At 36.4% G+C, this 26,626-nt stretch overlaps 1 protein-coding gene across 4 annotated transcripts in view; it reads right to left on the minus strand.

Moving 5' to 3' along the window:
- Positions 1–26,626, minus strand: part of LOC137297712 (dipeptidyl peptidase 4-like) — a 499,818-nt gene that overhangs the window by 136,497 nt on the left and 336,695 nt on the right. The gene's annotated exons all lie outside the window — the stretch shown is intronic.

Below are 26,626 nucleotides of genomic sequence, written 5' to 3' on the forward strand. Positions count from 1 at the left end.
GTAAAAGCTACCATGCAAATTATGAATTTATTTTTAGCATCATTTATACAAAAAAACTGCATTTGACTTGATTCAAAGCAGGTTCTGTAATTACAAACATATGATGTTGTCTTCTGCAGAAAAAAACAGGAAATTACTACCAAGTAAAAGCTTTTGTAATCTACAATGTTAGTATAAAATGTGTCTTCAACATTGTGGGTCATTTTCAGAATCACAACATCATTTTTAGCAAACCATCAAGACAGTTGACTTTAACTTGAAGGGAGCTATGTAAATATTTTGTGTTATCCAAGCCATGATTCAACTGCACTGCACTAGGAGTGTGATGGGACCACATTTCTGTTGTGAGTCAACTTATAGTTCAACACACACAGTGGTGTGTGACTCTACATAGGCATTGTTCCATATGAAATTAATGGACAGCAAATACATGATGAATAAAGTGCCAAATTCCATAAAAACAACAACTCCAATAATTCTTATTATATAATTCTCAATTCTCTAATACAAATCATTATACAATTAACTGAAAAAAAAAAAAAAAGATGATGCCCTACGTTATGATCATTAAAAACATCTGAGTTTCACTTTCATATGATGACCCGTGAAGGTCCAGGGTAGAATAGGCCTCCAGCAAACCATGCTTGCCATAAAAGGCGACTATGCTTGTCGTAAGCGGCGGCTAACACGATTGCGTGGTCATTCTCACTGACTTGGCTGACACATGTCATCGGTTCTCAACTGTGCAGATCAAAGTTCATGCTGTTGATCACTGGATTGTCTGGTCAAGACTCGATAATTTACAGGCCGCTGCCATATGGCTGGTATATTGCTGAGTGTGGCATAAAACTTACTCACTCACTTTGATATGACACATTCTTGCACATGCTTGACAAGATTGATCAAAAGAGGTCTGCATGTAGGCATGCTAAAGAACACCCTTGGCAAATCCAAAACGATCCAATGGGAGTTAATAAAGATGTATTGTTCACAAATTGAAGAACTGCAGTCAGGAAATCAACCTGGAGATGAGGACTTTTAAAGGTCAACCTACCCAAAAGGAATTTCAACCATCCTTCATATGATACCAAAAATGGCACTTTTTAGTTTGAATTCTATTTACATGTCACTCCATGAATTAACAAAGTGTACTTTGAAAGGATAAACGCTGAACTTTTGAAAGGACAAATGCTGAACTGTTGTACCTTTCCCAATAAAGAAACTGTCTTCAGTGCACTACTTTTTCTCAGATTGATAAGGATTATTTATATCGATCACCTCCCTTCCGTGATGTTTGGTATTGCCTAAATGCCAAGGGTCTATTTCATGAGCAGAATCTCTTTGTAGTTGTAATGCTGATTCAGTGTAACAGAAGTCAGTTCAGATATAATGACAACAACCGCTGATATATAAATTACACTGGACAGACGGCCTAGAGTAGTCTTTATACAACAGTTGTCTGAAACTCAGGTGAGTCATTTCTGATACAATATAAGTGTCAGTTCCAAAATCAACAATGACAAACAGACTCAATAACAGCAATTAATATATTCAGTCTGAGATGGGAACACTTGAGAAACAGCATGCATATGGAAACATTGGACTTGCAAGTATTTACACTGAGCACACATCCAAGGATGCAAATGATTGATTGATTGTTGTAAACACCGCACTCAGCAATATTCAAGACATGGCGGTGGCCTGTAAATAACTGAATCTGGATGAGACAATCCAGTGATCATGGGCATGAAGATTGATCTATACAATTGGGACACTAAGACATGTGTCAACCAAGTCGGAGAGTCTGACCCATCAGTCATCTCTTACGACAAGCATGAGTACCTGACGACCAACTCTGACCTGGATCTTCACAGGAACCAGTGAGGCATAGGCAGTTTACAATCTCATCCTAACGGGTACCCATCTACTGCAGTGTGAACAAAAAGCATGTTAAGACATCACTTGCCTGAGCAGACTAGCACATCCATAAGTGTTTTTGTGTTGTGCAGAAACAAGAAACTACCAAATGTTTGGTAAGCACTGGCTTCTTACACCAAAATCTGGGGTTTGATTCCCCGTTGTTCCTCACTGTTCTATACGTACAGTATTTGATCTTCAACTCATCACCCAGCAACATTCCAGCTATAAGATAATGGCCTGAATCAGACCAACCAGTGGTTGAAATTGTGAGCAACGGAAATCAAGTCAATGAGCCAGAAAGCAAGAGGACGTCTTTAAGGATGAATATAGTTTGCTGGTGGCCAATTCCCAACAGGAATCCTTATGTGATCTACTTATATGCTGCACCAAGCGGAACAAAACATATGCACTTAAAACATGACATATGGGTACAATGTTATGCCAACGTGCTTGCCTCCAATCTGGTGCATGAATCTATTTTTCTATGGCAACATTATTGCATATATATACAATATTCCTATTCTCACCATTTTCTGTAATTTTTAAAATATTCTTTTTTTTTGGAATGTAACATTATCTCCCAAGAACATCAAAGGAGGTGATAATGATACTACTCAAAAGAAGCAACAAAACTTTTTTCATATGGCTGCAGTTAACGTGTACTGGGGCTCTGTTTAGTTACTACATGTTAATTTATTAACTAAATACATTTAAGGAAGAAGAGTGCAACATGGTTTTGTCTGGTGCAATATAACATGAAGTTATAAACACTAAGCCATACTGTCTTGGTTGGAAAACACCACCTTCCAAGTGTGGGGTCTTCAACTTGCTTTGAGTAGTATATAATTCATAATACCCGATCTCATCATACAGTTTTCCTGACCACTACATATAATAAATGGCAACAAGTGACACTTCATGAAAGGAAAGAGGTCAAATGTCATGAAGGTCAAGGTCACACATCATGAAGGTCAAGGTCATACATCAACAAGGATACATTGTCAAAGTCCACATGAAATAACACATAATATCAAAGAACAAACAGAACATACAAAAACTTACCTCATGTGATGAGCAGTTCGAATTCAAAATGAATGATGAAAAAGCTGATATTTTGCAAGATTTGTGTAAGAACAAAACTCTGTTGTTTTATGCATGTAAATTAATTATGTTGGTTACAGGATGGCATGACACAATGGACATATACTAAAAAAAAACCCCAAAATTACGGATCATGAATATGTGAGTGGACATTTTTCAAGAGAAAAGTCAGGACACAATTCCCTATAATATTCATGATCAATAATGTTTTTGTCAAGTACATCTTGTTACAATCGGCTGGATGATATTGACATTTATTTTATACAATGAATCATCCACTGTATTCAGGTAAAACCTATGTTGTTTAATAACACTTAAAGCCAAACTGCTCAGTCTGGTTATCATAAACACTGAACTTAAGAAACAACATTTATTGCAATAATATTACAAGGGATATTTCACATGAACCCTATGTCCAAATTTTCTTTCTAGAGTTTGTTTCTAGATGTTTTGTTCAAAAGTAATTACAGAGTTTTGTTGTTAGATTTAACATGAGAAAATCAACACGGTATATAATCATACTGTTTTACAAGACCACTTAGCTTCAGGTGGAACCTCTAATGAAGTGTTATCGAGAACAGCAGAAACAGTCAAACTGTACTTACCTGAAAAAGAAAGAGAACTCATTAGTACCTGAGCACAGGTGAGACATTAAACATTATCAAGTACAGTCTGACATTGTACGTAACAAACATATATTTCAGAAGCACAACAAAATAAACAGGATACATATTTACCACTTTCATGTCTAAAAGTTAAATGAAAAATAGGTGATCAAAATGAGATCCCCCAAGTGTAGTTGAAATCAATATTGACTGTTTTAGGTTTTCAGCGTGTAAATACACTAAGCAGGCTTTAATTGTTCTCTACCTGTCAGTCAACAGATGGTTAGCACTAGCAGGTCAGCATAGTCAACTTTTCATTAAATATGATTTAAGGGATCTTAATAATCGATACAGTTTTTAAAATATTGCAACAGCTGAAGCATGATGATGGTAAACAGATACTGGAAACATGGGCTTAGTTTTGAGCATCACATTTCATTGATGGTTTATGTAACCATAGCAACCATATGTTCTCATTACCACATTGAACCAACTTGAACCAAAAAAAACACAATATTCATTAAACCATGGAAATGTGAATACTATGGTTTCTAATGATTAAATATTCTGAGTAAGTTATTCTTTCAAGCAAACGCTATAAAGTCTTGTAATGATTTTATAAATTTGAGGCTTCAGTTTCATCAATATTCACAACTCATGATTCAAATGTGAATTTCAAGTTTCTGAATATACTGAAAACTAGATAGAAGATGCAGCTAACTTAAAATGCTTTTACCATTTAAAAGGAACATTACTCTGACTGGGGATTTTTACAATATTTTACCCAGCTGCTGTTAGGTTTTCTGAGGACAAAAATTCTTAAAACAAAAAGCAAATTGGCCTGGCCTAATTGTCATATGAATGAGAAAGCTATGTGTAACCCTGCTTTGAAGAGTGTTCTATGATGGTGTGGCAGCTTGATATGGGTGAGAGTCCCACAGTTACATGGGTCTTACACCTGACAAAATGTCCTGTGATTCTTCTTGTATGTGATAAATCTGACCACCCGATCCCGTTAATCACCTCTTACAACAAGCATGGGTTACTGAGGCCAGTTCTAACCCAGATCTTCACGGGATAAAACATACCAACAGTGAAGGAAAATAGAGTGACATGTTTAGTAGAGAGAAAACATGATCAAAACTATCAACATTGTGAAAATGTACCTTGCTGAGATGTGTCTATAATTAATGTAACACCAAAACCAGTGAGATGTGAATACATGTGAAAAAGAACACACAAGAAAACATGTGAAAAAGAACACACAAGAACGTTAAAATACTGTATATTACAGTGTATAAGTCGACCCATAGATAAGCCGACCCCCTGGATCAGACATCTGCCAGTTACAGTCTTGGATGTATAATGTAAGCATGCTAAGAGACAATACACTAACCATTATTTCAAAAATTTGTGTTCGCTTTCCTATCTATATCCACAATAATACGTTAAACCCGACAGAATTAGAATGATAAACTATTTTCCCAAATTTTATTGGAAAAAATTTGATTCATCAACAGGTCCACATCATAAGGTTGTCAAAGAGCAAAGTAAGAATGTTTCAGAGAGATAATTAATCAAAAGGAATAAGCTGAAGAGTACAATCAAAAGAAATCAGGTGTTTCATTTAGGAAATGTAGCATGAAAATATGAATTACATTTATTCAAAGGGACTAATGCAGTTGTCTATTAATAGTAGCTCGGTTTACACCAATGGTGTGGATTATCAAACTGATGTCCTATCAGTGACGTTAATGTTTTGTATGATGAAGATAACTGACCATAATTAAAGTCTACTTCCAAGGACATACAACACAGCTTCCTTGACACCCAACAATAGTTCACCATGATTATTCAAAGTTGATTTTGGCATCAGGTTGTGGTTGAACTGTTTGCTTATCACACTGACAGCCAAGGTTTGGATCCCGAAATGGGTACATAAAGTCTATTTCTGGTGTTCCTTGTTGTGATATTGCTGGAATACTTCTAAAAGCCCATTCACACTGGGCCTTTCATCATAAAGCAAATTTCTGAGTGAGTTGGGTTAAATACTCTTTAATGTTATTTCTGTTTTATGTGGCGTGTCCAATTTGTTGCTGGAGGACAGTAATGAAGAGCCATGTGTTCAGAATTTGGTAAAAACAATGAGCATGAATCTAGAAACACAATCAGGGACTAGAATCCATGATCACAGGTTCATGGCATGCCTAAGGGGAGATAACTCTAGATCCTTGACACCAGGATCTGATTCTGCCAACAGAAAATATAAGGACATGACTTATCAGAATGGATAGTGTTATTTTGTCCAAAAGCCTACCAGGATCATCATAAGGGTGACTCACTCAGGAATTAAGGCCTGCAGCTCACATTCGTCTTTTCTCTCTTGTACGTAATTTCAAATGTAAATGAATTAACTGGTATATCAATGCTACTAACAAATATGTTTAAGGTAAAATATCACAGAACCCATCAAAGACTACTCTAAAGTGGTAGTATCCGATAAAGTAAATAGAAGACCTTGAGTATTCAAAACATTCCAGAATCAATCTGGCTTCTTGAAACCCCTATTGGCAACCCCGACAAACAAAATTGTGCCTCATCATTATCAGCAAGCTCCTTAAAAGAAAGTATGAGAAAGATTACAATTGGATCTGATGACATAAAAACACAACAGATTGCTGTATTCATATTTTAAAAAGTTGGTCAAGTGAAGTTTTTATCAGAAAACCACTCGACCACTGTTTTCATTGCTTTTCAATGACTCTTCAGATGCCACTAATCCACACTAATCTTAGACAAGTAGGTTGATGATAATAAACTACAAAACACTCAAATGATGATTGTAAATAAGGTCATTATAACCAGAAAGTCATATACATTTGCACATGGCTCCAGGGATAGGCTATCTACATCTTTATAGTTGGAGAAAAATGCTTGTAGAATTTCATGAGAGAAAAAGAGAGAGTGTGTGTGTGACAGTGTGTGAGAATGAGGAGAAAGACAGTGTGTGGGTGTGTCACAGGGTGAGACACTGAGTGTGTGAATGAGAGAAGAGACAGAATGTGAGTGTGTGACAGGGAGAAACATTGCATGTGTGAGAGAGAGAAAGAGAGGAAACAGTGTGTGACTGTGAGACAGTGTGTGTGATATATATATATATAATCCAAGTGTAATGATTCATATAAATTGTGACACCACAATCTTTGGGTCTTTGTGTGTCTATCACTCTCTCTCTCTCTCTCTCTCTGTGTGTAAGTATGGGTATGTCACTGTTTGTTCTAGTCTTGATAGTTCACTGTGCTAGACCATGGAGTTATCATGCCTCAGTTTACCGTCGCACATGCCGTACTGACTCTGCACTAACCACTGTCTGACTTATCCCCTTTAATGCTGAGCAACATGCAATACAACCACTAGTGCCATCTATAACACCTATTGACATGACAGGTCCAGCAGATTATCTAACAACCCATCACTCTCGACATCTGCCAATTAAGCGCTGTTCTCTACTTCTTTATTCCTTTGATGCGACATTTAGGTACAGATGCAAGTAATTTCATCAAGCAAGTCTAACAATGTTATTCTTTCCTTAGAATATTTTGGTACTGTCTAACATCATTATTCTTACTGTGCGATATTTTGGTACAGAGGCCAGTAACTCGATCAAGTAAGTCTAATGCTGCTATTATTTCAAAGTGACATTTCAGCAAAGATGCAAGAACCTTCATCAGGTGATTCTAACTTCATTCTTCTTTCAAACTGACATTCTGGTACACATGCTAATGACTTTATGAATCAAGTCTAACATCCTCATATTTAGTATGCAGGTGCTAGTACCATTTAGAACATCAAAAACAGTTTTTTGTTCAATTTGACCTTTTGGAAATGAAAGTCGTACTACCTTATCAAGCAAAATTGTAGAATTTTCATTCTTCAAATTCCACATTTTTTAGAACCTCTATCAAGCAAGTCTGAAAAAATTTGCTTTGAGTGCAACAATTAAGTAAAGTCTAACGTATAAATGTTTTCGAAACAACATTTTGCAATGAAAAGTGTACTTGCAGTTTGTAAACCTCTAAACTAATACCTAGTCCATGAAACGAAGACTTTTACAGAAAAAATTATAATTATAAAATAAATTATGATTTCACTGAAACATTTCAATCTCTATATTATCTGTCATATTTGATAATACAGATATGACTTAGTGATACCCAGTGACATCATATCCTAGCAATAGCTGCATCCATCCCCAGAATATCTAATTTGTCATGTATACACTACAGCTAATCAGACTTATTGATATCTCGTGCAGTCTCTGAAATTTTTAGGATAATGGATCAAATCAAACCCTTTTGACATCTTTCCCCACATTCCTCATCGATTATTCTATGCATTTCAATCTCCAACACTTCACACAACGTGAGCTCACAGCCCTCTCCTCGGCAGCCAATGAGGAATTCACCTTATTATATTCGTACACATTCAAACTCACCAGCAGAAAATTAACTGGTTTTTGCCACACTGATTACACAGCCAGGTCCAATCAGAGGCATGGAGATTACTGACTTGAGCCAATATGACCTGAGCTTCACAAGTTTCAGGAAGACCTGTCGACCTGATGAGCTGAATCAAGGAAGCGGAAATATCCAGTCTAGGTACACTTGCACCAGTGTGCACAGGAAGTAATGTGTCAAAAATTACATTTTCCATCAAATCCTTATTTCAATCAATGGATACAAGGGGTGGTGGGTAGGCTACTCGTTAAAGCATTCCCTTATCACACAGATGATCTGAGTTCATATCCCAAATGGGTAAAATGTGTGAATCAGATTTCTGATGTCCCCACCACAATATTGCTTGGATAAAACCCAGACTCACTCACTAATAGATACAGGCTCCGGGAGCTGAGTTTCAACAAAAACCTAATTGATTTTGACTATAAATAACTCCCAGGACATAAACAATACCATTATCAAAGGTCCTTACTCTAAGAAATAAATGCCAGTTTATTGATAGTGTATGGCTTTAAAATCAGTGAAAACAAACATTTAGAGATAATGTTCCCAGGAAAGCAAAGCCACTTAATACCATGCCACTGGCATTTGTAGGCATTATTTATTTAGATAGGTCAAAAGTCAAGATCTTGACCTTTAGAAAATCCTCTTAACAGCAAATTACATTCTTGCAGCATGTCATGATAATTTCACACATCCATTACAGAAGATATTGCACTTATTGATGCTATTGATTTCTGTCATTTGTGCAAATTCTTGACGACACCCACAGGAACTGGATACACTTGGCAATGTTTCTCAGGAAATGGTTTGGTCGGTACACATTTTCAGAGAAAATACATTAAACAGCCTCCAAAACAATAATTCGAATGAATTATTTTTTGCTGTTTTGATTATTAGAAGTGAGAAAGTATCAGACGGGTACACTGAGTTCCCTCAGGACACATTGTTATACAGAGGAGAAAATGATTGGGAATACCATTATCTGCTTTTTTTTAATTTAATATTGCGTTTTTTGTTGGTATCATATATTATAAGAATCTTAGAATAGAAACAAATGTGAACTGCATAAACTTGGAGAGCGAGTACTTTCATTATCCAATGATTCAGAAACCTTGTGAGTGAATATTGTATTCACTCACTGAAAACAGCCAAGATTTCAAGTATTGTCCAAGAATGTACTATGCTTGAAGAGTCTTGTTCTAAGATTGTAACATATTTTTCCACCTGAGTAATTAACATAAGGTGGAAAGAGGGACAGTAAAATTATTCAATGGCTGATAATTATAGTAGCCAAGCAGTAGACTTGTGATCATCAATATTGATTCAAAGAACACAGACTCAAGGTTTTAACCAGCCCCCAGTTCTCCTCTCTGATCCTCTGATCTTTTAAATCAAACAATGAATCAACAGAAAGAAAAATAATTTAGACCACACCAAACCCTCTTGAAAAGCCCAGTTGGTTGGTTGGTTGGTTTTCACTCAAACATACTCCAGTCACATGGTGGTGGTCTGTAAACAGTCCAGTCTGGACCAGACAATCCAGTGATAAACAGCATGAGCTTTGATCTAAAACTGGGATACAATGATATGTGTGTCAACCAAGTCAATGCTCCTGATCATCCAATCCCATTAGTCACCTCTTATGACAAAAATGGGTTGATGCAGACCGATTCTAATGTGGGTCTTCAGGGGTCTGAAAACCCATAACTGAGCCCTCCTATGTCTGACATCAGCAAGTGCCTTTTTCCCCATGTACTTATGGTGAACATACACTGACTAACAGAATGACTGCTGGTCTATCCCAAAAAGTGTCAGTTGCTGGCATTGCCTTGTGCAAGTTTCAGCACTTGGTCAAATTTCAGGTGAGTCCGCTGCGAAAGCAGTCTGCAGCAACGCCCACACAAGGATGAAATGTCATCCTAGTCAACTCTAGTCACCATCTTTAACTCAAACTGGCCATCAATGCCTTAGACTAACAGCTCGTCTCTGAAATGAACATATTTTACTGAAAAAACGTTCATAGTGAAAAACAAAATTCATTTTCTGAAGCTAGACATGCCACATTTTCTAGACTTGTGTGGGCTTTCTTGGATATATATACTTCAGGGTCTGTATGACAGACTATTAATGCCTCTACACCATCAGGAGCTGTACAAGAATTTACTTCATTGGTAGATCCAAGTGGACGGATGAGCCTAGTGACTCCCCTCTTAAAAATTCCTGGATCTGCCTATGTACTTATCTGTATCTCATGAACACAACGACCAACGACCAGAGGTCTGAAATTCTGAAGGACATGCTATAAACTGAATAGTTGTTGGTGTGCAAGTCTGGAACCCAGTGTGTGAAATAATTACACCATTTTTCTGGCTGGGGAGGCTACCTGGCCTTGCAATCTAATTTTACTAGCTGGAGAGCAAGGCTGACTAAGATGTACAAACCTCCATTAAATATTCACTAGCCAGACATGCTAGAGATATTCTGGATACTCTAGTCCAACAAAGAGTCAAGTAGCCGTGGGCCAGCAGGCCAGTAGATATTTAGCAGACTCAGTTGGTATAACCATTTGTAATACACTCAAACATTCAGATGATATGTTTGATCATGGAAACCTGAAAACCAGTACAGCAGTACCATGATTCTTTTGGTAATATATTTCAAACACAATCTGAGGATTGATTCAAAGAAATTAGCAACTCACAAAACACATACTCCTTTCATAAAACTTGCTCATCCTGAATAGCTGCAATATTGATAACATGGCTTAAAGCAACATTTACTTGTTTATTCCTAACACTTGCACCTACTTTTGGATCCAGTGCATCAGTAGAAATGTGCTCTAAGGTAAATAATGCATTGCATGCACACTTACTGAAGTCTACAAGGTAGTTATGCATTCATCACTTTCAATAAAACATTGTTCAGCTTATACAATGCGCTTTATCATAAGCAAAATTCGCTAATAAGAAGGCTGGTTTCAAATACATGCTTCGACAGTTTATTAGAATTCTTGAACATACCATGCATACAATGCACCCTTACACAGACATTATGAGGCCTGGGCCCTGTTTCACAAAGCTCTCTTAAGCCTAAGATCTTGTAACGTGTCTCATAAAATTCGCACCTCCTATACCGTAACATAGGAAGTAGGAATGCTACGAGACAAGTTACAAGACCTTAGACTTATGAGAGTTTTGTGAAAGGGGGCCCAGTTGGCTGGGGTTCTGTTTGAACCATTTTCTTCGTTGCCCATCCAAACCCATGTTCAGTGGTTGAAGAGTCTTGTCTATTTAATTTAAGGCCTCTTCTCAAATGCTGCTCATCGTAATACAGTAATACATGTCTCTCTGTTGGTGCTGACACACAGAGACATCTGAACCATCTTTAGAAGGAAAGTGGACATTTTTTAATTTTAACAACATATGCAAATGAATATTAATTTAGAACCTGGAGCAAAATATTAACGCAAGGGTCATTCTAATTGTTTGTTGTGTTTGGAGTTTTATGCCCCAAAGTGGGCTTGACACATTACTAAATCCATGACAAGTGAATGTTTACACCACAAGGTTATCCTTGCAACTCATTAAATATATGTAATTGAATTATATTTAATCAAATATACTTCACACATTATGGGCAATGCAACCTAAAGTGCTAAGGTAGCTATTGCAATATTTATCATGTTTTCACAATTCAAAAAGACTTGTATAAGTTTTTCACAAAGAAATACATTTCAATAATGAAATCAACCTGATTTATACCTGAGGCACCTTCATTGACAGCTTCAGACCCTTTGGAGCCTGAGTATGCTCTCCAGAGTTACTTCCCCTTATTCACTGCCCAATCAATAACAACATTCAACAGTCTGCTTACAAGACAATAAACTAGCTGATGATGAACAAATATCATCTATTCACCACATAATACACAGAAATATTCAATATGATCCATACAAACATAGACAGTACTGAAAATTTTGCCTACAGTATTGATTTGATTGTATCATATTTATAAGATGGGCAGCAGATGCATGCAATTACATCACATGTAGGATTTTATGCTGCTGTTGACAAACGTTACTCAAGCTGAATTCAATATTTCAAAGTTTATGCATGAATTAGCATGGTGTATGAAAACATAAATGAATTTGTGTTGATTGATCTAAGTGCGATGTAGCTGGATTAAACCAAGTCAGTCAATACGGTGAATGATCACTGGAACCATTTCATGGATTATACACTAGGTCCATTTCAAGGATTATACACTAGGTCCAGGTGGTATAAACTGTATAAACTTTAGTCATCTGTACATCTAATATGTTAAAAACAAAAAGTGTTGATGAATGCATTATTCTATTACATTTAATATATTTAAAAGAGTTTTTATAGCTTAACTCTTTCAACAATTACTGAGATACCTCCACATCATGTATGCAAGATGTTCCTTGAGCCATTTGTACTTACACCTCTCTCTCTCTCTCTGGTATTTGAGACTATGACTTTCATGTTCTCAGGATAGATAACAATTCTTATTGGATCAGATGATACACATTAATCAATCATAAAACCCTTATTGCCTATGCTATTGGGCTGTTGATGTGATCAAGAAAAGTCCATGGTACTTCAACTTTGATCTTGGCAAACCGATTTATAACACACAATGTCTTCAAGAATACAATCATATATGAAACAGGAACACATTTTATGCCACTTTTAGCAATATTCCAGCAATATCACAGTGGGGAACATCAGAAATGAGCTTCACACGTTGTACCCATGTCGGGAATAGAACCCAGGTCTACATCATGACGAGAAAATGCTTAACCACCTAGCCACACCGTCACCCCTTTTTTCAAGGCACAAGTTTGTTTCTGTTTGATCTCTACAGGCAACTATTTTATGCTGACTTGTTTCAATCCTGATAGAGGCAAGTTGTTCGTCAAAATGTTACATCAGCAAATTAAATTACTGACCAAAAATAGAAGATAGATCATCACTTAATGGAAAAAAACTGCACAGTTCAATCCCAGGTGAAACAAAAAGCCATGGTTAAAATCGGTTTCAAGGACTTTTAATCTTCATTAATGTGCCAGGAATGCACAAAGTAACATACTTGGTTATTAAAGTGCTGACTACTGCTCACTAATATGCACTGGCAGAAGTAATGCGAGAATTGTCTAATGCAAACCTTACATCTGTATACTACAGACAATACAATACAACTGGTTCCATGTAAGTCAGTTACTGGATAAACAGCAGTAGCTATAGAGGATGATGACTTTAATGGGACAGATAAGGGACACAACTCTGCAGGTCCACTTGTGTCTCTGTAGTAATGGACTAGCTAAGAAGTTGAACTTGTGTTTGAATATGATGAACAAGATACTGAATAGGGACATGGCTACAAGGCTTTGCTTTAGTTCAGCATTCTCTATATTTTGCAAAGTATCTTCCAGTAAGTCTGAAAGCAATCCGTAGCTAAAAAGGATAAGGTGAATATTGGCACATATGACTTAAATATTTTAACAAGAATTTTTGAAGAAATATTCATTCATCTTTAAGGTATTTTCTGCCATATCCAATGATTATGTGCAATGATGTAGATCTTTAACCAGGTGAGACCAATAAATATATTTCACTTTTCAGATCAAAATATAAATCTGCACCATTATGAGGAATTTACCATTCATGACGTATGAAGTCTATGGGCAGCTAACCAATAATAATCTTTTTAACAAACTCATTCTGTGCCATACATATCTAAGTATGGCGTGGGAGGTTTCTACCAATCTACCTACAAGGCATCAACTGTTACAAGCCAAAGTCAAGGCATTGGAGCACTTTAGGTCTCGTATGTCTAGAGAGATGGACATGATTTTATGAGTGCTTCGCATACTTAAAGTCAACTGAGAGAATGTGCTGACATGATTGCCTTGAGTAGTCTCCCCTTCATGGTAACACCAAGTTCTAAACAACATACAATGGCAATGTGGGAATGAAAGAAGAATTGAAATTCTGGCAAGTTATGACTGTTTTCACGAGTATATGTTCTTTAGTTACCATGGGCACATGTCCTTGTAGGCTGCACTAAAATGGTAAACATATAAAACAAGCAATATTTTGGGTTTCTCTTCCAACAGGTTTAATCATATTGTGATAAAACTCGACTAAAGTTCAAAGTGACATTAAACCAAACTGACCGTTATGAGAAACAACAAAGTGAGTTTAACTGTTCTTACCTAGGTCAATGCTAAAGCTGTCAGCACCATATAGCTGCAATATTGGTGAGTGCTCACTCACTCACTATAGCTGTGATACTATCACATTGCATATTGAATAGTAGAAACACATATATTTACCAACTGACAAAATGATGTTGAATGAAGATATGCATAAAATGAATAAACAATTGGGAAGAAGGGTAGGGAAAATAATGCAGTTCAGGGCCAGTGATACAGACTGTCTAGATCCCTGAGCCACCTTGTGCGACCTTGATGTGACTATAACGTCCCTGATACTGAACTATGACCATTCTGACTATCAAATCATCATATTTTTGGACAAGTGACAAGTGACAGTGACAAGTGACAAGTTTGATCATCATTAACTGGAGAAAATAAGTTCGGAATATTGGTATTTTTACGACTGATATTTCAACAGTTAGTCAATGAATAAATACATCATTATTAATAATTTCAGACTTTACAAATATCCCTAACTATTTTTGTCCAGTATATTACTGCTTGTGTATTCACTGACTGACAGGAAATTGAAAATTATTTCTTATTTCTCAAAACTGTTGGTGGGGATAAGATGCGTGAGTTGAGTATCAGTAAGTATACAGTGAGTTTTACATGGCTTTTAGCAATATTACAGTAAAATAATGGCAGGGGACAACAGAAATAGACTTCAAATATTATATCCTGGAGAGGAATTGAACCCAGGCCTTCGGCATGACCAGTAGATGCTTTAACCAACAGGCTACCTGACAGCCCCTTGAATAAAGAGTGAGAAAGGGGTGGAGAGTTGTGTTACACAAGGGGTTAGCATTTACGTTTTCCGATGGATCCACTTCCATATACGACAATGACCAGCCTAAAGCTAGACTAACACTTAGTCTTTGAACATTTTTAATTTTGATAAAAACAAATTATTCCTTAGAACTTGAAGAGGAACCCAAGTTAGAAGTCACATTCATAAACTGAGGAAAATCTGGACTTCCTGCATTTTGAGCTTAAACATAGCAGATAGGGTTCAGCAGAAGGGGAAATCATGTGGTTCAGGGACTGTGAGACAGACTAGCCTTAAGCTAATGTTTATCATGGTATGTATGGTTACCAGCCAAACACTGATGTTTGTGGGTGCTATGTCACATCTTGTCACAGGTATTGATGTGAGTACATTGGTAAATAATACTTAGCCTTGCCTCAGTCTATGAGTGATAAGCCTGTCAAACAGTGACAAGGGGAGAAAATCAATAACACAAATCAGCAAGTCAGATTCAGTAGCAGTCCTACATACCTCTAAATCCTGCATCAGAATTGCAGTTTTAATGTGAACGACTTTCTATATGTTCATGTATAATTTTTGTTAGGTATACAACAATTAGGGACAGTGAGTGAGGTTTTACACCGCTGTTAGCAATATTCGAACTCTATCAAGGCAGGGTACGCCAGAAATGTCCATCACACATTGTACCCATGTGAGGAATCGAACCTGAGTCTCCAGCGTGATGCGTTAATGCTTTAACCACTAAGCTACTACCACCCCCTTCAACAATGAGACATGAAACCAATATCTCGCATAATAAAGAGTCCAAATCTACATTGTAAATTTTCTGGAGAATGAACAGTTTACAGATCAATGAAAAACATACAATGTCACCAGCCATACTGATTTACCATTTCAAATCACCCTTTCTGCTCTATTTGGCTTTAATGTAGAATGGGATAAGCCATGTGACTATGACCTAGCACTTAACAGACAGACTGGGTTACCCTGTGTAAATATGTGCAGTGCTATTCATAGTTAGTGCCATGAGCATACCTGGTGTGGACATTGGTGCCATGTAACGAGATGTGTTATTATCATCATTTTTAGAGATTACAATTACTGTGAATATTTGTCCTGTAAATTAAATTGAAAATAACAAGCATCTGCACACATATTTCTCCCAGATCTACTTGAAAGTTCCATTTTACAATGAATAATATGTTCCAATATTTGTGCTATTTTAGCAGTAGAATGTGATATACATATACAATAACCACTAGCATGACACGTTAGTATATTGCTTAATATCTGTTACATTTTAAAACAGTTCCATATATTAATCTAACTTCAACATAACCTGAATGACGTGGCATGTATGATACTATAGGGTCTTTAACAACGGAGGTTGTCAACACGTCATCAGTTCATAGTTGTTGTTAAATGATGCGCAGTCATGTGATCTATGGACCAGCTCACACGAAATTCCAGAGGAAGTAATGTCACCAAGATTGAAGTAAAATTTTGTTTAAAATTAATGAAATAGATCACAGACATAAGTGCAGGCATACACTGCAAAACTTGACAGTTAATAACAGTGGGTGAGTGAGTATGGTTTTACGGCACTTTTAGCAATATTCCAGCAACATCACAGCAGGGGACATCAGAAATGGGTTTAACACATTGTACCCAGGTTTGGAATCGAACCCGAGTCTTTCATCACTAAGCTACCCCACGCCCTGTAGTAACAGGATAAACTTGCTGTCATGCTATTTACAGTGTTATATATTATTAGGCTCGCTCATCTGTGCACAGCTATGGTTTATAGAAAATTGTTGAGTTCTCCCACACAAATGTGAAAAATATGTATCTCCTGCCTGAATAAGGATTTTAAATGGGATGAGAAACAAATAATTAATTTTACAAACTTAAATGTTCCATTTTTACCAAATTCCCCATATTCATAGTCTTGCTAAAATTCACAGGAGTATCAATATACATTAATTAACGTTTTAGGAACATATAAACAGTTCTAACTTATTTTTCTGAAAAATCCACACTTCCTTTAGATCCTGTCATTTTGACCACATCTGAGGGAGATCACTGACAGACTGGGATGGACAAATGGCGTATACACGGGAATTATGGGTATCCCACCATATCCTGTCTCGTAATCACATCAATCACCTTAAAAGTCCAGACACGGTCAGAATATAACACAATCACCTTTACTTGACACTCTGTACAAATATTGCTGACAAATTCTCTTCCGATATTCTCCAAAGGGTATTACTGAATAAATAATTTATGGTTCATTTAGTTGAGTTTGGCTTTGCAGGGTTCTTACTGTTTCCAAGCAGCTTGCCATGTTCCTGGTGCTGTGCTAGACAGCTCTAACAGTTACTAACACAAGGAAACTTTAAAGTCACAAAACACAGTCTGACTCGACACAAGCAGACTGAGGAACATGACTGTTATTTCAAACTAATGTAATTCTAGACTGTGCAAAGCTCTATGTTCAATCAATACACATGCTTCAATAACAAGAACATGTGTCACCTTAAAAGCCCTGAGGATATATTTATGTTTGATTAAATTGTCATTTAAATATGAATGAGTGTCAGAGAGAAAAAGAAAGGGTGAGTGAGAGATTCTCATAGAAAGAGAGAGTGAGGAAGAGAGAGGGGAGAGAGGAGAGAAAGAGAGGAGAGAGAGAAGGAAACATATTGACAATGTTCTAGACAAAAGCAGAACAACATTTCTCATTTATACTTTGCTAAGTGCTCATATATGTCTTTAAATATTGTATTAAATCATTTGCACCACAAAGTTGTCAGCTCAAACCATTAAATTTTCTAAAGAAAGAAAGAAAAAAGTTGTGAACCATTTGCAATAAACCAAGAGATTTTTATGTGTGTCATACTTCACATTTCATCTGAAGTTTAGATGACATGATAGTTTCTTGACAATGAATACAAACAATGTCATCAGTTATGTCACTTATCAGTTCGTTTGTGACGTTAGTTTCTAAATAATGAATACAAACATTGTCATCAGTTATGTCACGTATCAGTTTGTTTGTGACGTTAGTTTCTAAATAATGAATACAAACAATGTCACCAGTTATGTCACTTATCAGTTCGTTTGTGACGTTAGTTTCTAAATAATGAATACAAACAATGTCATCAGTTATGTCACTTATCAGTTCGTTTGTGATGTTAGTTTCTAAATAATGAATACAAACAATGTCATCAGTTATGTCACGTATCAGTTCGTTTGTGACATTAGTTTCTAAATAATGAATACAAACAATGTCACCAGTTATGTCACTTATCAGTTTGTTTGTGACGTTAGTTTCTAAATAATGAATACAAACATTCCAAACAAACTAAAAACTGGTTTAATCTAGTTTAATGTTGATCACATATACATCAAAACATTTTCACAATATTTTCCCCATGTCACAAGAAATATGCAGCAAAACCTGAAATCAAGTGTCAGATTACCCATACCCCCTAGTCAGCTATCTCCAAACACACAATACCTTGCCATGGAATACCAAAATCTTATTCAACAATCAGGGACTCCAGCCATACAACTGACACCAATACCAACTCAGGTGAATCGTAGATTTCCCTCCAGGATAAAGTGATAATGGGCACAGAGATGTTATCATTGCTAAGTTTGTGTGAAGTGACAGAAACATTTCTTGGTTCAAGAAGTATACAAATTATCGCACACCTACTGCCAATTATGCAATCATCAAAAATCATTTCTTACATGCCTTTTGATATTCAGTGTATCTAGATCTCTGAATCTGTTTCATAAAGATGGATATGACATATGCAACTATGTGATTCCTCTCTGTAACATCCAGAAAGTAACTATTCTCAACTCTACACTGTAGAAATACATATTCTTCTTGCTTGCATCCTGGGTGGCACAGTAGGTTCAGTGTTTGCTAGTTAACATACCATGGGTTTGATCCATGGTATTACTTTGGGCATAACCTTTTGGAGAAATCCCTGCCTAAACTGTGTAAATTTTGAGCAAATCTATAACATGTTTCATGCATTCAACAACAAACTATTTGAACCAAATCAATAAGATAAACGCAACCATTTTGATGAACACTATGGATCAATTATTTAAATCTGTTGCTAATCCTCAGTGAAAAACACGACAGAAAACATACATACAGATTCATATTTTTCTTATAAAACGTTAGTGCACCACAAGTATGAAAACAAACTTGAGCTGTTTCAAATCCTTTTCGAGGACAACTATCAATACTCAGAACCTATTCAAATACTGGTTCTATTTAGAAACTGTGACAAGATTCCTGTCATTTTCACTATCAAGATGTTAAACAGTTCCGGACTTGAAGAGAAACACCACACAAACAAACGTTCACAAATGTTTGTGATCCAGTGTTTTATGTCCACTTGCCATATGGTAGGGATGCTTTGCAAATCAGGCAAACACTAACTTCAGCCCTCCATCCAAACCACACAAACCATCTTTGTCAACATCACAGAGTTTGTTGCCAAGCTAGAAAAACCAACGTTGTCATCAACAGATCATCTGGCTCCCACTTTATATTTATCAATTCCTGTTAAACGTTATCTTAATGACAATCAACATTCAAAGAAAAATATATCTTGAGGGCTGTTGGTGAGACAAACCGACAGTTTAGTAATCCCTTTTCTTACAGTAACCAAAACATGGCAATGTGCACTGAGTAACTCTATAACCTCTCTTCTCACATCAAAATACTTAATAATTTCATCATTATTGCATGCATATTCATATGGATTCAGCCTGAATATATTCAACAAAAACAGCTATTTCTGAAAAATCTGTCACTGTGTAATGGTGTAACAGAAACTCATAACTGCTGGTATAATACTAAACCATATTCTGATATTTCCACACGTTTATGAGTAATCATGGTTTGCCTATAAAACTGTCATATATTGCCTGCGTTTATAAACCTTTCTGCTTACTGCAATTCCAATCACTGGAATCTCATTTTGTCTGGAAATTGGAAAGATAATACAATATGTAATACAATCATGATTATCCTCCATCAGTGTGATATAATACCAATTAATAAATAACACACATAACATAAATAACATTCTCCACACATACTAACAAAGAGAAATAAAACAATACATTCCAAAGATTTATCAGTCTTAGCACAATTTTTATATGAAATATCATATAACATCATAATCCAACTATATGGCAGCTGTCTCTAAATAATCGAGTCTGGACGAGACAATCCAGTGACCAACAACATGTGCATCGATCTGCGAAAATGAGAACCGATGACACGTGTCAAACAAGTCAGCAAGCCCGGCCACCCGATCCCGTTAGTCGCCTCTCATGACAAGCATACTCGCCTTTTATAGCAAGCAAGGGTTACTGAAGGGTTATTCTACCCAGAACCTTCAGAGGTCTCTGTACGACAGACTAACAAGCTGTCAGTTCATGGCCATCTAGAAACAATATATCTGATATTACTGAGTAAGACAAGCATAGTGCTACATAACATACAGATGAAACTGACTGGCACTGTGTGTCTTATGTCCAAAGTATGTCTGCTCGAACCATTTACTTCCATGCTACTGACATTCTTTAATGGATACCTCCATGTTTCATACACACTTATCATATACTGGACAAAATAAGTCAGGTATATTGGTATTTTTATGACTGATATTCAGTATGTCACTGAATAAATCCATCATGATTCATAATTTCAAAATTCACAAATATCCCTAACTATTTTTGCCCAGTATATATTGGAACATGAACAAAGTATTACAAGTAGTCTCTCCACATGTTCAATGTGCATTTTAGGTAGAATTTCAGTTATTATTTGACATCAAGAAACTTCTATCAACAGCAAAGATCTCAAGTTGAGCTATGAACAGAAAATTGGATATGATAAAATGCGAAAATATTATTTAAGTATGTAAGAGAGGAAACTTGTGAATTATGGTCTCTAAACTGAAAATGTCAATTTTTCACTCTACAAGACGTCAAAAAGGTGGCTGCAACCTTGGCTCCTTGTCCCAGGTTTCAAAAATGTGTTTGAACCACATTACCAACAACAACAGAGAGGCCGACCATTTTGAAAGAACTTAAAAGATTATTTAAGGTTACAATTTAGGCTACGAGTGTTTCTGTGTGAGGTGTCAGCGAGGGATTCACTGTTCAAACAGCCAGCTATGTCAATGCCAAGATCAACACAGGGCTCATGCACACATTTTACCCATGAGCAAACCTGACTGCAGTGTCTAAATGCACAATGTTCAAATTGTCAAATACCATGCAGTCTACATGGTTCGTCTCATCCTCGTTATACAGTGAATACAGGCTGACAGAAACACAAATCATAGCACCATTAAGGAAGAGATATGGTGCCAGTTTGTAGAGAGAGTTGGGTTCTATGCCTCTTTCAGAGGTATACCCATTGCAAACATGTGTGGAATCAAACCCATCAGTCTTTGGCATGACGAGTGAAGGCTTAACCACTGGGCTAACCCACCCCGTTTTTGTAGAACTACAGAAATATTCAGTTAAACAACTTTAAACAAATGTTCACCTTTTCTTAGTAATGTTTGCCCTCATTTTGTTTTAACTACATACTTGGCTCTCGTTCATATGCATCTGATTACAGAAGTCTATATATGAAGTGGTGGGGCAAATTCAGATATTAGAATTCAGATTTTGATGTAGTATTATTTTGATATAGTCTGCCTCTGTAGCAGGGTGCATGGATATGTATGAGTGTGGCTGCTTGGGTTATTCAGACCTAATGCCATTTTTTTAAGTCTTGCCAACTGAAATACCATTTTCAGTTTGCATATATACACCCTACTTCACATATACAGACACTCGAGTTCAGCAGTCTCTTTTATCCACTGAATCCCAACCACCAGGCAAAGCAACATCAAGGACCATCTTTTAATCTTTTGGTATCGACGCCCCAGACTTCCAGATTCCAGGAAAACACTCTGTCTACTAGACTCCAAAAAGGCAGCTTCCATCAATAGAGAACTTTGTGTGAGTTCATCTGAGTATGAATCTGCATAATGTGAGGGCCATTAACTGTGTCAGTGCTTGCAATCTTTCTCTGAGTAGGTTCATACTTCAATGAACTCACAAGTGGATATGTCAGTTCTCACAATGTTTTATATCACTATTATATACTTTGATGGATGAATACACAATTTCAGAAAGTATGTTGACCTATTTACACCCTGAAACTTACAACAACCACTTGTATTATTGAGAAAATAGTTCCTCTAACTTTCCAAGAGGAGGGGTAACCTTTGACTAACATTTAATCTCTAAAATGAACATACATTGTATTTTACAGAAAAAAAGTTCCTAAATTATAATTATAAGATATAAGGAAAATGAGCCTAGAGACTTTGAGCCCAGAGGCTTTCTTCATTATCATGGACTCTGTAACTGTGTTCTTTCTTAGATGTATCTGTTTCAGGGTCTGGGCCTAGATTTTCAAAGGTCTGTTAGCACTAAGACAGCTGTAAGTGCCATATATTAACATTAACTTACGACTATCTCAGCACTAAGAGAGCTTCCAAAATCTAGGCTCTGTATGATAGATTAGGGTAATCTGAACATATATGTTCTCAAAATGCTCAGTCACAACTTTTGCAGTTAGTTTACAGCAGTCAGATTAAAGTGATCATAATTTGACACTTGAGTCTACAAAGAACTATACTCCTTAGTTAGCCACAAATATAGTGCACCCTAATAATTCCCAGCTAGATTAATTCACAATGTCTGACACAAAAATGTAACAGGCGAGGTTTATGAAGCTGTTACCAAACCTGACACCATTATTTATCTTAGTCTTCATTGATCATGAAGACAGTCATTGGAAGGTCATGACAAAGATGCGACAATTACATATTGAGGATAATTCTTACATCGCTGTAGACTATCACAGTCAACAGTTTGGACTTGCTTGTCTTTGTTCTCCACCAGAATGAGGGTGGTGGGGTAGTCTAGTGGGTAAACCATCAGCCTCCCACTCCAAAGACCTAGGTTCAACTTCTGGAGTCCCTGTCAAGATATTGCTGGAATATTGCTAAAAACTGCGTAAAACTAAACTCACTCTCAACTCAAGCATGTTATTCCCTCCAATGGTTTCAAGGAACAGGAAATAATTTTCAATGTACCCACTCACTTTATCACTCCACCAGAATGGGTTGTAAATGAGGACATTCATAAGGACCATACACTCATGCTCTCTGATGTCCATATGGTGAAACTCAAATGGGCAGAGGATGAAGTTCAAGAATAAATGGTCTAAATATTCAGAAACAATGCCTTTGTATTAATTTCTGAAATGTGAATTCCCTAAGGCTTCCCCAGGCTTTTTCATATATAAACCTAAAGTGTGCTTCTCTATATATGTTAGGTCATCTCTTGTTTTCTCAGAATAACTGCATTTGAAGTTTTTGCTTTGGAGGGACAGGTTTTACTTTTTGTTAGTAAGACCGCCTCCCAGGGTTTACTTTTCCTAACTTTATGTGAACATCAACATTCAATTGATACATGAGTGTTGGAAATCAACTGAAAAATATCACCTGAGATTATATTCACAATACAAACATTTTGCAAAGCAGGATTAGAATCGCAATTCTCTCATCCATAGGCTGACGCTCTACCACACAGCCACCGGGCTGACAGGGTGAGGGGCTAAATTATTTATTTATAGTTACTGTCACTAAATTGATTTTACGCATGCTTCAGTTATTCTTATGTAGCTTCATTAAATGATCATCTACATTGTAATTGCCAGTCACTGACAGTATATATGTTAGAGAAAACACTTCTCCTTGGTTTTGGTAGACAATGTAAAACCATCGGGGTCGGGAAATCCCTCCCCCTCCGGTTTAACATTGTCTACTGAAACCTCAGAGGCGTGTTTTCTCCTATACTTAAGAAATACAGTCTGGTGGAAAATGTATGAATGCCAACATTATGGTGTCTTTACCTTCATGGGCATCTTTTATCATTCTGGGTTCCTTTCACAACAGAAGAAACTAATTGTTATCATATTAATTAATTAGGTACATGTGTTTTCACTTCCACAGTAATGAGTGAGTGAGTGAGTTTAGTTTTACACCGCACTCAGTACTATTCCAGCTATATGGCGGCGGTCTGTAAATAATCAAGTCTGGACCAAACAATCCAGTGATCAACAACATGAGCATCGGTCTGCGCAGTTGGGAACCAATGACATGTGTCAACCATGTCAGCGAACATGACCACCCGATCCCGTTAGTTGCCTCTTACGACAAGCATAGTCGCCTTTTATGGCAAGCATGGATTGCTAAAGGCCTATTCTACCTTGGGACCTTCACAGGTCTCCACAGTAATGAAAGCAGTAGAGTAGCTTAATGGTTAAAGTGTCCACTTGACACACTGAAGACCAGGGTTCCATTCCCGACATGGTTACAATGTGCAAAGCCCATTTCTGATGTCCCTGCTTTGCTGGAATATTGCTAAAAGTGGAATAAAACAATATTCACTCACTCATTCTTCCACAGTAATGAGTTGTCCATAATTATATTCCCCACACATCAATCAATATGTCCATTGCTGACCTGACACAATGTACAACATATTTTTTCACAGCTAAATCATATCTGATAAAAAATCTCCGAAAGAATCTACAGAGGGCACAATCAGGTGTGACAGTAATATGAAAAACTGCATTTTAAACACACACTGATCAATATCTATATTGTCTCCCACACATTGAGGAGACACTTCAGTGGGACAGGACATGTGGTCAATAACACAAAGAAAACAGGTATTTTCATCAACTGTCTCATTGATTTTTTCACATTGCTAATATTATTTCTCCATTTAGACAAATAGTGACACATGTGCCATACACCTGTTAATCAGCTTTCCAAACTAAATCATCCATGCAGCAAAAAATATATTTCAACACATTTTTATAATTCTTGAATCAACACTTACAGGTATAAATCTTATAACCTTTATCTTTCTCAAAACAGGTGTTTATTTCTAATTAGGCAATCAGCAACCTAAGTCTGAGGGTTTTGCTTATACTAGGTTTCCAAAATAATACTGCTCTTACAATGTGCAGGATGTTTTAAATATACTAATTGGAAAATGAATAACATTAGCTGCCCTAACTTGTCTACAGGCTGGAAGAAACAGAAATTTAACATATCTCAGGTTTCCGTGACCTTAGAATGTTTGCTGCTTGCGGGGACATGTTCAATAGTAAGAGAATCAATCAGTAAACCTTGAATGGCCTTCACCCTGAGAATGGCTGAAGGGTTTTCAAATAAGACATTGCACATAGATGAAAGGGAACAATCATCCTGCGGACATTTTCATTCAAGCATTACATAAGTACTATTTAGGGATATTTTTAGTTCAAACCCAAACCCATCGTCTCTCTAATTTCCACCCATACAAATATGTGCAATGGTGGTTTCATGAGGACACCAAGGATTTCTAACTCCTCACTCCTTTTAACAATATCCCAGAAGTACCATTGGTTGGGGAGACCAGAGAAGGGCTTCACACACTCAACCCACTGAGGGAGTAGAACTTAAGGTTTTGGCATGATGAGCAAACGCTTTCACTACTTGGCTACCCCACCACAAGTACTGCATGCCAACACTTTGGACAGTTTGATTTGACCTCAATCGCTGACAGTCATACACACTGAAGATGCGGCTAAATATTTGTTGACTTCAACATTGCATCTCTGTCACCTTCTTCTGCCATAAAGGCAACAGATTAGGTCAAATTTTGGGTACCTGTTAAATGATTTCAATAAGCTATTTCCTGTCTGTTATTAAAAAGGAAATTAAGATTTATTGATAACTTAGTTCTTGAAAATATACCTACATACATCAAATTTAATTCAGAAGTCTATGAGCAGTTCATTGGCTGAAAATGGAAGCTTGAATACTTTTCAAGACATAATTTTAAGCTATAATTTTTCATAAATAGTTAATATTTAACATACATGTCTTTCAAATGTTTGAAATTATGGAAATTCATAAATGAAAATGTTCCATATTTGGCATGTAATTCTTTAGCATACAAATGTGCATTATAAATACTGAGATGTCTTTTAAATATGCTTTTTCATAAATGAAATTTTAGGATATGCAGTGAGAAAGTGAAAGTAATTTCCGTAACTGATTAGTAACTGTATATAAGCTTATATATGAACGAGTGGCCTTGAAGATAAAAAAAAAACATTGAAAAACTTTTGATACGTCCCCTTTAATAATTATGTTGTCTTGTCATGGCATAATCGTAATGAGACGATAATTCAGATCCAATTACTACTATTTATTAATGGTAAGCGTCTATCTATAAATCAAAGGCTATCAACAAATAGTGAATTTACACAAAGAACCGTGTAATCAGCAACGCTAAATATATA

The sequence above is a fragment of the Haliotis asinina genome, chromosome 10, assembly GCF_037392515.1.
Source record: "Haliotis asinina isolate JCU_RB_2024 chromosome 10, JCU_Hal_asi_v2, whole genome shotgun sequence".
NCBI lineage: Eukaryota > Metazoa > Mollusca > Gastropoda > Lepetellida > Haliotidae > Haliotis > Haliotis asinina.